The sequence below is a fragment of the Dermochelys coriacea genome, chromosome 1, assembly GCF_009764565.3.
Source record: "Dermochelys coriacea isolate rDerCor1 chromosome 1, rDerCor1.pri.v4, whole genome shotgun sequence".
In the NCBI taxonomy this organism is placed as follows: domain Eukaryota; kingdom Metazoa; phylum Chordata; order Testudines; family Dermochelyidae; genus Dermochelys; species Dermochelys coriacea.
In genome coordinates this window covers 124,333,062-124,346,035 of record NC_050068.2, presented here as the reverse complement: position 1 = coordinate 124,346,035, position 12,974 = coordinate 124,333,062, and the positions used below count along the sequence as shown (strand labels likewise).

The 12,974-nt window shown below is 44.2% G+C and overlaps 1 long non-coding RNA gene across 2 annotated transcripts; it reads right to left on the bottom strand.

Annotated features, from left to right (window-relative positions):
* Positions 1–4,376: 4,376 nt before the first annotated feature.
* Positions 4,377–12,490, bottom strand: LOC119849768. 2 transcript variants are annotated; one of them, XR_006277347.1, is made up of 5 exons: positions 12,351–12,490; positions 11,286–11,364; positions 10,979–11,071; positions 10,415–10,494; positions 4,377–5,320 (listed from the first exon to the last, which is right to left on the bottom strand). It is a non-coding gene; the product is annotated as an uncharacterized LOC119849768 (long non-coding RNA). The 2 variants fall into 2 exon arrangements; XR_006277346.1 differs by lacking the exon at positions 4,377–5,320 and having other exon boundaries at positions 10,352–10,494.
* Positions 12,491–12,974: the final 484 nt, after the last annotated feature.

The window sequence follows — 12,974 nt, the reverse complement described above, 5'->3', positions numbered from 1 at the left end:
TGCATATGTCAGTCTTAAAGCAAAATTGAGCCCTTAGGGCAAAATTCTCCTCTCAGATCCACACATCAATGGGAGTTCCAGTCATGTAGGGAGAACAGACTATTGGAGTTGAGAGCTGCTGTGTGGATCGGAATGGAGAAATTTGTACATAAATGTTTATTTTTAAAATGTTACATTTAAAATATAAATATTATTTGTTCTAGAAATAAGGATTTTAATGATATCTGGAGGTGACCTTCCAGCATCTCAGCAAAAATACAGCATAAACCAATGTTCACTTGCATTATGTCTGCAAAATGTACCCTAGCAAAAGCTAAAGACCTTGAATTTCAGCCTCACTCTGAAATGGTGGATATCTTCAGTGGAAATCTCAGTAATGAAAAGCACTTTAGGTTAACAACCCCAGTGGTGACGAGTTGTTTAAAGGATCAACTCTGAGAAATCCTTGAAAAACGACAAGTCGTCACCAACAAGAACATTTCCAAATGAGAACTCTGACTAATAGTAAATAGTATTAATACTTAGCTCTAATGTAGTTCGTTTCATCCATTGATCTCAAAGCTTCTTTACAAAAGAAGTTAAGTTTATATTTCCAACCATTTAAAATCTTTCACTTGGGAATATTCTGGTGATTTTAGGAGGGAGAATAGTTATCATGTCTATTTTAGTTTAGTCTCTGTAGGTTCTTATGCCATAGTATAGCATTACTGTAGTATCTGAGCACCCTCCAGTAGCGCATTAAGGGACAAGTCTCACATCTGTCACCTTTTGTTTGTTATCTCATCCTTTTACCAGAAGGAGCAGCATGTGCAGTGGAGTGCTTTGTTTTTGGTAGCATTTTGATTTGGTTTTGTGTTTATTTTTGTTTGTTTTTTATTTTTATTAATATACCTGTTGCTATGTGTTTATATTACAGGTGAGGAGAAAGAAATGTGCTATACACTTGGAGAGAAGGTGCTGAGGTTTGTGATGGTCCTTAGTTCCTGGGGAGTACAGTCTACAGTCTCAGTCCACCCCCTGGGGAAGGTTCTCTCTCCTGAACAGAAGAGTTTTACCCTTATTGTAGAGAGTTCTATTGTGCCGGAAGGGCATATTTGTCTACTACAATCTTCATGTCAGAGCTATCAATCGTCTTTTAGGTATCTTGGGCTCAGGCTATGGGGTGCTTTGAAGATAAGGACCAAGACCTTGAACTTGATTCTAAATGCTATAGGAAGCCAGAGTAGAGAGTAGAGAACAGGTCTGAAATGAAAAGAAACCACTGCCATGAAACCAGGACAAAATGCAGCCATGAAATCTAAACTATTGTAAACCCCACTTGGAGTTTGCTAACTCCTGGGACTCTGGACTGAGCCTCCAGGGGTTCAGTCCCATCCTAGGGACTACCACAACAATGGTTACCAAAACCCTGTAACACTATTACCCAGCACACTTGGAGTCAGGGTTGGGCACAGGATGGACTAGAAACTCCTGTGGAAGCCAATAGGGAGGCTTCTGCACAGGTGACCTGGACTAGCAGTTTGCTAGACCAATGATAAGATAGGGCTGCTCAGCCCTTCTGTGGGAGGGGACAGCCTGACTCAGAGACAAAGACACTAGTTTGAAGTGTGGAGTTTGGGAGCTGAAAGAGAAGCAGAATGGTTCAGGGAGTCTCTGATTAATCCCATTCCCCACACAAGGAGTCTTCAAACTGCTATCAGATCTAGTGCATGCATCAGACAGCTCCAGTCCTGCAGAGACCAGCATCCAGAGTGACAGGTATATGACTTTGTGTCAGCTACCGAGATCCAGCTGAGACCTCTACAGGAGTCCAGACCAAGGAGCTGCAACCCTGGTAATAGCTAGGAGAAGACCTGGTCCCACCCATGGCTGAAGACATAGAAAGGGGACCCTTCTTGTTTAAGCCAGTCAATGTTCACAGCACTGCAGCATTCATTTATGGACTCATCCACAGCATACCATCTGCCTGGGAAAAAGCCATGGAGGGAGTTAGGAGCTGGTATGAGTTGTGAGGGTTGGCAGTAGTGGAGACAGATTTTCAACAGAAGGTGTGGGGGGGTCATATGGATCATTCGTGGTGCCACCTCTTCAATTATACCTATTGACTTTGCTTTTTTTAAAAAAAATATATGTCCTCCCTCTTCAGAAGAATCTCCTGGTACCCAGTACAGAAATTAATTAACCATTTGGTTTCATTTTCCAAACCAACAAGAGCTGCATAGCTTCTTCTTCTTCTATCCTTAGTCCCCTCTATACAGGGTTGGGTTTTTGAGTCCCTCTTCTCCATTCCAGTCTGCCTTGAAGATTTCCTTGGAAACTCCACAGCTAATCAAATCCTTTTGTCTGACATCCATCTAGACTTCCAACCCTTCTCTTACCCTCCGCTTTTGAGTTTAACATACTATTTCTTATATATTGTTCTGATCTTCTTTTCAGAACCAGCTAAACCTGGATTCCATCAGCTTTTCTACAATTGGTGCCACCTTCACACTTCCCCTAATTCATTCATTCTGAACATGGTCCATCCTTGTAACTCCAAGCATCCATCTTAACATTCCCCTGTATTCAAGATCTGCTCCTGGTTCTTCCTCAGTGCCCAGCATTTAGAGCCATACAAAAGTGCAGGCCTATTTACCATCTTGTGGATCTTACTTTTCAATTTGATAGGTATTATTCTATAGTAGAAAGAAAAGGAGTACTTGTGGCACCTTAGAGACTAACAAATTTATTAGAGCATAAGCTTTCGTGAGCTACAGCTCACTTCATCGGATGCATTCGATGAAGTGAGCTGTAGCTCACGAAAGCTTATGCTCTAATAAATTTGTTAGTCTCTAAGGTGCCACAAGTACTCCTTTTCTTTTTGCGAATACAGACTAACACGGCTGCTACTCTGAAACCTGTGATTCTATAGTAGATCATTCCTCTCCCTTCTCTCCATTTAGTCCATGTCTTGCCTATGCTGCTTATAAGTTCGTAGCTGAGTTCACCATTATCTTGTTTTATTGTACTTGAATTTCTGTCTCTTTGGTAATGGCTGGCTCCCCAGAGTTACAGTTTCTTTGTCTTCCTGCAGAGAATCATTGAATCTACAGATCATATACTCTGTTTTATTTCCGCTGATTTTCATGCCCTTTCTTTCAAGTACACAACCCCATCTCTCTAAATCTTCTATGATAGCCTTTTTGTTCTCCCCCACAAGAACCACTTTGCCTGCAAAAAGCATGCACCCGGTTGTCACTCTCTGGATGCTGCATTGCCACTATCCAGTTTTGCTTTCTCAGTGGGGACAGCCTAAGACTACAACTCTCACAGAAAGGGCAAATGTAGCTAGCTATTTACAAGTAAAGTGAACAGACTTGTATGCATGCAGTTAAAGTTTTAAACACAGTGTAATCAAGTGGATTCAATGGCAGATGTAGCCTCCCTATTCAATGGGTGCACTCCTCTGCCATCATCACCTTCTCCTCCTCCTCTTCACCCAGCACTGAGGGGGCATCAACCACTCGCAGCAGCACCCTTCACCCCAGCACTGCAGCCCTAATCCCAGCCTGGTGCAGATGAGGCTGGGCGGAAGGAAGCTTGGGCCATATCTGAGTTAATGGCATTGCAACATGGCACAGTGGGTTACAGCACCACTGGACCCTGTGTACTATGTTGCAACACCCAAAGCAGGGAGCCAGGACTAGCCCTTCAGGACAGGAGCCTCCATTGCCGGGTGAGCGCAGGGTGAGCTGATTCTCCATCCTGTGGGAAAATCCGTGTCATACACTTCCTTTTGCCAATTACATAATACTCTTGAAAAGGTGACACAGAGACCTAAAAGGCACCATTAGCTCTGCCTCTGAGCATTGGGAGGTTGGGGGATAAGTTGATTTGTTAATGTTTAGCACTGATTAGTTGACCCTAAACTTTTACTTCCCCACATCCTCTTTTCCTGCTCCCAATAAAGTTCACCTTTGTTCAATTGTTATTTTTGGCATGTGTCATTTCTTTGCTTTGTTGCTGTATTTTATTGTTTATTGTATACTGGGCCTTATTCTCCTTACCAGTCTGTAGCATTATTCATTCTCTCAAGGGACAGCACCCCTTGAGTACCAGGCACAGTGAGGAGTCACTTTGGAGGGAGGCACCAGGGGTCAGAGAAAAGAACCCAGAACCCAACCCAAACAAGGAGAGGGGGAAAGCCACTCCGATTAGCAGGCACCATAGAGGAGGCTTGAGCCCGGCCTCAGAAGATGGGCTATACTGTAAAAAAAGAATATCCTCTCAGTAACAAGATAATTCCTTTGTTCAAAGTCAAGAGAAATTCTTGAAAAGAAGTTTGACATTCTTCTTGTATACAGCTGTTTTTTTCCTCAACCTCGCCATAGTGTTTCAGATTACTAAAATAATCACCTTGAATTAATACACTCAGAACTCTGTCCTATGAGGGGTTGAGCACCTCACAAGATCAAGCCCTAAGACTCACTACTAAAGTAATTATCAGCTTTCCCGAACATTTAAGACCTGATCCAAAGCCTGCTGAAGTTTATAAGAGGACTTTTATTGACCTTAATGGGCTCAAGATCAGGCCCTCACAGACAGCATGGACAGCAACACAGAACTAGCTAAACTCCTCGAGGTCTATCCCACCATGCAATGGGCCCAAATTATAAGATAGAATTAAGTTTTCAGGGTCAGGGGCAAGGCAATTACATCTGTTGTTCCAATGTTCTGGTAAAGACCCTCAGTGGAATCTTCGTAGGCCATTACCCTCTCCTCCCGTACCTGAATTTGGGTTTAATGTCTGGAAATTTGGATTTCCAAAGAAAGCAGTTGGGCAAAGCCTTAGTTTTGTTATGGTATTTAAAGTACACTCCTGAGACAGATCCATGCTCATTTTATCCCTACGGAGTAGGGCATAGCTGAGCCTCATGTCCTCATGACCACGTAAGACCTCAGAATAATACTTATGTAGGATTTTAGTGGCACATAGGCCTTGTACTGACTCTCTGGATGGGTGTGATTTTTACCCTAAAAGCCAATAAAGTAATGATGGTTTCATCTTTTTATGTTTGTAGCTTCATTTACTGTTGAAAGACACTCTCACCCTCATGCTATTTAGTGTCTTTCAACACCTTCTTGCTTGAGAACTTCTATATTCATTTGTCACTATCAAGATCATTCGCACACTGCCTGGGTTCTCTGTAACTGCTCCATAAAGTGCCTTCTCACATTTCTTACTGCAATTTTGGAAGCACTGATACTGCAGGAAGGTGGGGAGAAAAGAGCTTCAGACACATACAGTATGAGCGTAGCAGCAGTCAGGGACAACACAAGGCTATAAAAAAAAGCAGAAATATTTTAAATTATTAAAAGCAAAGAGCTAAAATAAGCAACACCGTTAACAAGCAACACCTGTAAGTACCATGCACTCCTAATACAAAGGTTTATGAATTTTTACCAAACATTTAGGTACTATTTAAATATATTCAGCTATATCCCTGTGAAGAGGTGATTGCCCTACACTTGTCCAAAAAGGGTTAAATCAGAGTGACCAGGTGGCTAATTAACCTAATGGGTCACAGCTGAGGGGAATCAGGTGGCTAGATAATCCCCTGAGTGAGTGAGGGAGACCAGCTGAGGAGGAATGAGCTGGGCTGGACATATAAAGATAGGAAATTTGAAGCGGAGGGGGCTGCTAGGAAAGTCTGCAGTCACTCCCTGGGAGCAGGGAGGTGCATTTGAGCTGGCAAACCCAGAGAAGGGGGAAGCCAGGAAGATAGGATGGGGCTCAGGGAAAGGTAGTAAGGTCTAGAAGGGAACAGACCTTGACTGCAGGCTAGAGGGTCCCTGAGCCAGAATGCACAGCAGAGGGTGGATGGGCCTGGGTTCCCCTTCCAGCCACTGAGGGAGTGGCACTACAAGGCAGTGAATAGGAAGACTGTCTAGGACTGCTGGCAAGGAAAGACTTTGATACCCCGGAAGGAGAAACATGCATATGATGACCTGACTGGAGGGCCAAGTCACAAAGAGGCAGCAGCCTCTTGTGGAGAAAGAGATGGGCTGCAGACCCAGAGAGGAAGGTGGAGGACAGCATGCAACCATGGGAAGGGGTGCTGACCTCACAAGCTATTCTCCAGAGTGACCAAGAGGTGGTGCTAGCCTAGCAGTGAGTGACCACCCCAACACAGTTTGGTAGGGAATGCTGGCAATGATGTTTGCCCTGGATACAAGGGGAGTTCGAAAGACTGTGTGGGTGATTCCCCCAATACAAGGGGAGTGTGAGAGATTGAGACTGTTTAAGACAGCTGCCCTGATATAAGGAAGATGGGAAAGGTGGTAGAAGAGACACTTGGGTAAAGAGAAAATGGAGCCATCATGTGCAAAGGCCTTCTTTGCAGAATGCAGGTGTACTCTCCCAAGCTCCACCACAGAGTTGCTGCTCCCAGTGAAGGGGGCTGATTAACAACAAAGAGGGATACAGGCCCTGATGAGAAAAGATTCTAGAGAGCCAGTGGAGACACTGGGAGGTGCAGAGATACCTCCTACAGTTGGTTGAAGAACAGCTATATTTGTTTGAGATCCTCCAGAAGGTGAGCAAGGGCCAGAGAGTCTGGGGCAAGAAAAAAGGTCCCAGGGTCAGGAGGCCAGAAGCCCAAGTAAGGCTTTGTTATGCCTGTGGGTGGAGGGGATGCTTTAAGAGAGTGTCCCTACTGGGAAGATACAAACCCTAGCCCTAAGGGAAATAAGGCAGAAAAGCCCCAATGTTTGACCTGTAAAGAAACCAGGAAGGGGGAATGCTTGTTTCACTTGTGGGGAACCAGGACATGTGAGGAGGTAGTGTCCTCACAGACAGAATAGTCCAGGGAAGGGCAGAGTCCTTTTGAGGGAAGAGTTAAAAATAGACAAGCCAAAAGAAGTGTAAAGGGTCCAGAAAGGACCAAGAGGAAGTGTCAGATACCTAGAGGGGGTGTGTTAATGTGGTGGAGAAAACCAAAGGGGCTGACAAGGAGAAGAGAAATGAAAGGCTAGGCTGAAGGATATGGCGACTTATACAGAGACTAACCGAGGCGAGATAGGGATTCAGACCCTGGGAGGACGGGTGCTGAGAGAGCTTACAGCACAAGGAGCCAGGTTAACAGGTGAAATTGAAAGCCATCAAGTGGCTTTGCAAGTGTCACCAGAGAGTTCCAGAGTGGGAAATTCAGGCTGAGAATGGCAAGTTGCTCCTCATGGCTGGAGCCCTGGAGCACAAGCAGGCTGACCAGTGTGCCTAGGTATGACAACTCCAGAGGAGAACCCAAGGGTTGCAGTCTTGAGGGAGGATATGTGATGGGGTGCTTACCCCACACTTTCCCAGAAGGGGTTAATGCAGAGTGACTAGGGGACTAATTAATCCAAAGGCCAGAGCTGAGGGGAATCAGGTGGCCAAGTAATCCCCTGAGTGAGGGAGGAATGAGCCGGGCTGGATTTATGGTGACCTGCCCGAAGAGCCAAGTCACAAAGAGGCAGCAGCTTGTGAAGCAAGAGGGAATGCAGATCCAGAGAAAGGCAGATGACCGCATACAACCATTAGAAGGGTGTTAACCTCACAAGCTATTCCCCAGAGTGACCAAGAGGTGGCATCAGCCTAGCAGTGGGTGGACCACCTCATGACAATCCTATTTCCCCTCTGGACATTTAGTTGGAAATTTCTAGAATTTTGCTAGAGTAGACATGAAAAAGTTAACACCCTATTTCCTCTTGAGAGACTTGAAACTTTGGTTTTGTTAAACTGGTCTCTGAGATGCGTTTTTGAGACATTGCTCTTTAATGATGTTTTAACAGGCTTTTTCCATAATACTATTTAATAGGAATAAAATGTTATTTGAGTATCGGTATTAAATGTATCCCCATTGATTGGAATGATTTTACTTTTTAATTTGCTTTGCAAAATTTGAGGTATGCATAAATCAATAATTGCAGTAAGTTGTTGTTTTCTAACTTGGCAGCTGCTCATGTTTCCCATTTGAAATACAATGATTGTGTTGCCATAGTTACACTGAGTTTCTGAAATAAACTTTATCATTCTTATATCTATATGTAAATAGCTGAACTCTGTCTGCTTCTTCAGTTCCAAGCACCCTAGGTACAGCAAGTCAGTTTAGCTAGTTAAAACAAAATTACTGTATTTTCACAAAATGCAGATATTTAAAAGTGCAAACACTATGATAGATAATAATCCTCTGACAATGCCAGTGATAAGTGCTAACAAAACATTCCATGTATTGATAAAACTTTCATAGCAAAAAAGACTATTTGGAGCCTTCCTATAAACAATCTTGCAAAATATGGTGGTGATTTTAAGTTAGCAAGAAAAAAATTTTATAAAGCAGATTCTTTAAAGTTTGCTAGTTTTTCAAACCTAAAACCTCTTGTGAGCTAGCCTAGTGGGTAAGTGGTGTTTCAAAAGTCAGAACAAACAGCTGAGAAGGGAGTACATGCCGTGCTACAGAGGAACGTACAGTTCCTGGAACTCAGTAAGGCTATAGTCAAGATGACAGAGGTATGATAGCCTCACTCTCCAGACTGGAAGAAAGTGCATTGTTGGATATGACTCATCTCAACCTAATAGATGTAGCCAGGAACTTAAGCTTCAGAGGATTCTTCCTTTTGCTGATTGTATTTTGGGTAAAATGTGAACTGCTACTCTGGGACTGATTATTATAAGCAGGATGAAAATGGCATCCCAGAGTAGAGAGGGATAGAAATACACTTGAGGCCAGATCATTCCTCAGAAGCCTTGGTAAATAGATGCGTCTTGCATCATTCCTCCAGAGACAACAGACTAGAGCTATTGTGGACCAATGCAGGAAGTAAGTTCCAAACTTGAGGAAATTCCCTGCCAGTAGCTCACCTCTTTTATATACCAAGTAGAGTCCAGCTCAAGCACCCCCACTGACCAGTAATACATAGGGTGGTCTCTGAGGTAGGTAGATCCAAAGCCATTAAGGACTTTATAAGTTGAAACCAACACCTTAAACTGCACCTGGAAAAAAACAGGCAGCCAATGTAGATATCACAGAGCAGCAGTGCTATGTGCTGCCAGCAAGATATACCAGCTTCCATTTTTGAGCTGATTTAAAGGTGTAGCCTCACATAGAGCACATTGTAATACCAGCAGACAATGCTCCATCTTCTTATGAGTGGATGACCATTCAGCTCAAGATGGAGTCTCACATGTTGAGACCTGTAGCCTCCATAGGTCATAACTCTGTGTTTAAAAAAAAAAAAAAAAAAAAGCAGCCTGCACTATAATGTGATGCCCAGCTGTGGAATTAGGTGAGTGATAGTTGCATGTGTGTGGCCCTTTTAAAATAAGACATTGGAAAGAGCAGACATTGAGAGGTGAAGCCATCTGGGTGGAGTCTGGGGTTAGTAGAATAAAAGGATATTGAGTAATTGACAAGGAAGAAAAATTAAAATAATTAGATTAGGATCAAATGCCAGAGTCTGGGGGCTTGATCATCTCTGCCCTGAAGGTACAAGTAACTTCAGTGGCATTTACTCATATCTGGCAAGGAAGAATCAGAGCCCAGACATTTAAAGGAGATAAGAGAAACTCTGGTTTGAAGAGCTAGCCAGGACATTATCCTCCCCTGCTATCACCTTTCTGTAGTTGCTGGTTCACATCGGCTATGTCCTCCTATTGACTAATGCATTGGTTTTCACCCTTTTTTCATTTGCGGATCCATCAAAATTTTGAATGGAGGTGCGGGCCCCTTTGGAAATGTTAGGCATAGTCTCCGGACTCCCAGGGGTCCAAGGGCCACAGGTTGAAAACCATTGTTCTATGGTAACAACAACCTTTTGTGGACCCTTTAGACGTAGTCTGCAGATCCCCAGGGGTCTGTGGACCACAGATTGAAAACCGCTGTACTAATGCAATTAACTTTGTATCGCAATTGGTGACCATTGTATTACAGTGCTAAAGGTTCAGGGATCAAATGATAGTGATATATGATGGGGAGAAGGTTTTGCAGGTGTATGGCATAGAACTTTGTTTTGCGTTTTGCTTTTACTTGTACACACACACACACACACACACACACACACACACACACACACACAAAACTAGGAAATTACTCACCAAAAAAAAACAAAACAAACCCTTCTGTGTTTATAGAATGCTATTATGACTGCAAATGCAAGCACTCAAAAGTTAAGAAATGCCAATATTAAGGTTGATTGTGCAATCTTATTTCTTCCCCTTCTCCTTATGCATTTTGATACAGTCTTTAATTACATGAGTCACATACCATTTTGTCCACAGGACCACTGTCTTTTTCAGTGCTCAGTGAATAAGACAACTGTTCTATATTTGTTTTTAGCCTCATGCTTTATTTACTACACATCATCCAACCATTGCATTGAAGACAGAGCTATTAGATACCTGTTGGGTTTTGATATGGTGCTCAGCAATGTAGTACCGAGTGTATTACACACATTAATTTATGTATTGTCACAGCCCTCCTGCAAAATAGGAGAGTATTGTTATACCCATTTGATAGATTGGAAAACGGAGACAAGAAGACAAAGTGACTTGCTTAAGGCAAGGTAGTAAATCCATCACAGAGCCAAGATCAGACCTCAGGACTGCCTGAATCTCTGTGTTCAGACCCCCAAATCACACTGCCTTACTACTAATTGTATTGAACACCCACAACTTTGGTTGACTTCCGTTTCAGTGGTGAATGCTCTGCACTTCTGAACATCAGGCCCCAGGTGTCTCAAGTCAGGCACCCAGATAATGAAGAACACATGTTTAGTGACCACATGCAAAAATTTTGGTGCCAACAGTTTGCCCAGAAGCACTTAGGAAATCTGCGGCAGAGCCCAGGATAGAACTGCCTCCTTCTGAGGGGGGAAAAGGGGGTTCTCAACTGTCTTAAGCACAAGACCAACCTTTATTTTTTGCATTAATTTGCTACCTGCTTTATTCTCTACACATGCCTACCTTCCATTTTACAGTGAATGAGAAAGGGGTCCTACAGAACACAGCACAAAACCTGAACACAGTCCATTCTGTGCACTGAATGAGGCAGAGGTCCTGTGGAAAAAATAGTGTATAATCAGGTAATTAAAGACTGTCATAATGCTTGGGCAACCTTAATTCTATACTTAATTTCCAAACTTTTAAGTCAGGGGAAGGGTGTTGTATGTAAAAGGTACATATAGTCTCCAATCACAGCTCTCTATAACCAAAAAAGAACAGAAGATTGCATCAAGTGTCCTAGAAACCTAGCTATGCAAGTCTAATTTACCTAGAAAATGCTTAGATACCGCAGTGGTGGGCGCAATAGAAACCCAATAGATAGGTCGACAGATCTTCCATCCATGTACCTGCATAGGAAACAGCTGTAATTAGTTGACTACGCTCCCAGAAGACACACAGTAGAAAACAGCCAGAGCTCAAAATGTCACTTTCAGCTCAGGAGAGTAGCCTCCGCATCAACTCCATCACTAATTTGTGTCTGCGGACCCATGCCGGAGACAACACAGTCTGTTTGCAGACGGGTGTAGTAAATTCTGCTGCTGGATATCTCATTGCCCCCTGGGTGTATGGAGGCATTATGCCTACTCCTAGCCTACACAGCCATAGTGCCCCCAGCTAATCCCACTGGAGATGTGTACCTCCTCCTTCCTCCCTAATACAACTCTGTACTGGTCCCTGGCTCTTAAGTCGGGAGGGAGGCCACTGTGCCTCACTGAGTCAGGCAGCAGCACTCGGGCTTGAGTCCTGCTGGGGGGGCCAAGCAGCAAGCAGTCTATAATTCGTAGCCTTCTAGCAGAGGCAAACAATCATTAACTGCCTGGAGCTCTAGTCCCCTCAGGTGGGGCAGAGCAGTAAGCAGTCTTTAGCCTAGTGTCTTCCAGCTACAGCTGCCACCAATCAGGAGTCTAGGGCTCTGGCCCGCTAGGCAGGACAAAGCGTAAGCAGTCATTAGACCACAGCCTCCTGGCTGGGGCAGACAGCAATTAACAGTCTATAAGGGAAGCTCTGGCACTCTGGGTAGGGCAGAGCAGAGAGCAGGCTATTGCCTACATCTCCTGGCTAAGGCAGCCAGCAAACATACAGTCTGGGCCCACAGTCTCCTGGCTGGGGCAAGATATGAGTAAAGCCTAGGGGTGAATAGGCCACCACCCCAGGAGTGAGGTTGGGGATATGGGGACCCAGGCCCGCTCTGCTCCACACGGTCCCATCCCAGGGCCCTAAAAGCAGCAAATGGTTCCACCACTGGGTCAGCGGGGAGCCTACCAAAACACACTGACCCATGGTCCAGCAACAAAACCTGACTAAAATCTGGTTTCCCAGGACTACTTCCTACCACAGTCTGGGCAGGGGAAGGTGGATCCATAGTCCAAGAGTCCTGTCTCCTCGGCAGTACTGGCAACCCCGCTGCAGGGTCAGTTTCCTCTGGCAGGGCGGCTGCATAGCACCAACATTTGACAGCAGGCTGGAGAAGTCTGTCTCCTTCCTGACTCCACTCAACTGATCTGTAGGACAGTCCCTTTATACTTCCTGTCCCGCCCTGGTACTTCTGACAAGGGGTGCAGGATGGATATGGCTCCGCCCACCAAGGGGAAAGTAGGGGTCTCTTGCTCTCAAGTCTGGAGGGAGGCCACTTCTCCTCACTATAAGTTCTCACCCTTAGGACACAATCCATCTAGCACTGAAATCAATAGGTTCTTTCTGTTGACCTAATGGGAATTGGATCGGCCTTTGAAGACACTATTTTTTACAGCCAGTCAGTAAAGTTTGTAAAGCAGTTTGAGAGCCAGTTAAATGAAAGCTATTATGTCAGAGCAGGATTATTCTCCTTAATGATATGGTAATGAAGTCTGGGTATTTGGTTTGGAGAATGGAAATAAGGATTCCATACATTCTTCTTTGTTTTGGTACTCACTCTATACTCATTTGTATGTGGTACTTGAGCTCAGATGATCTATCT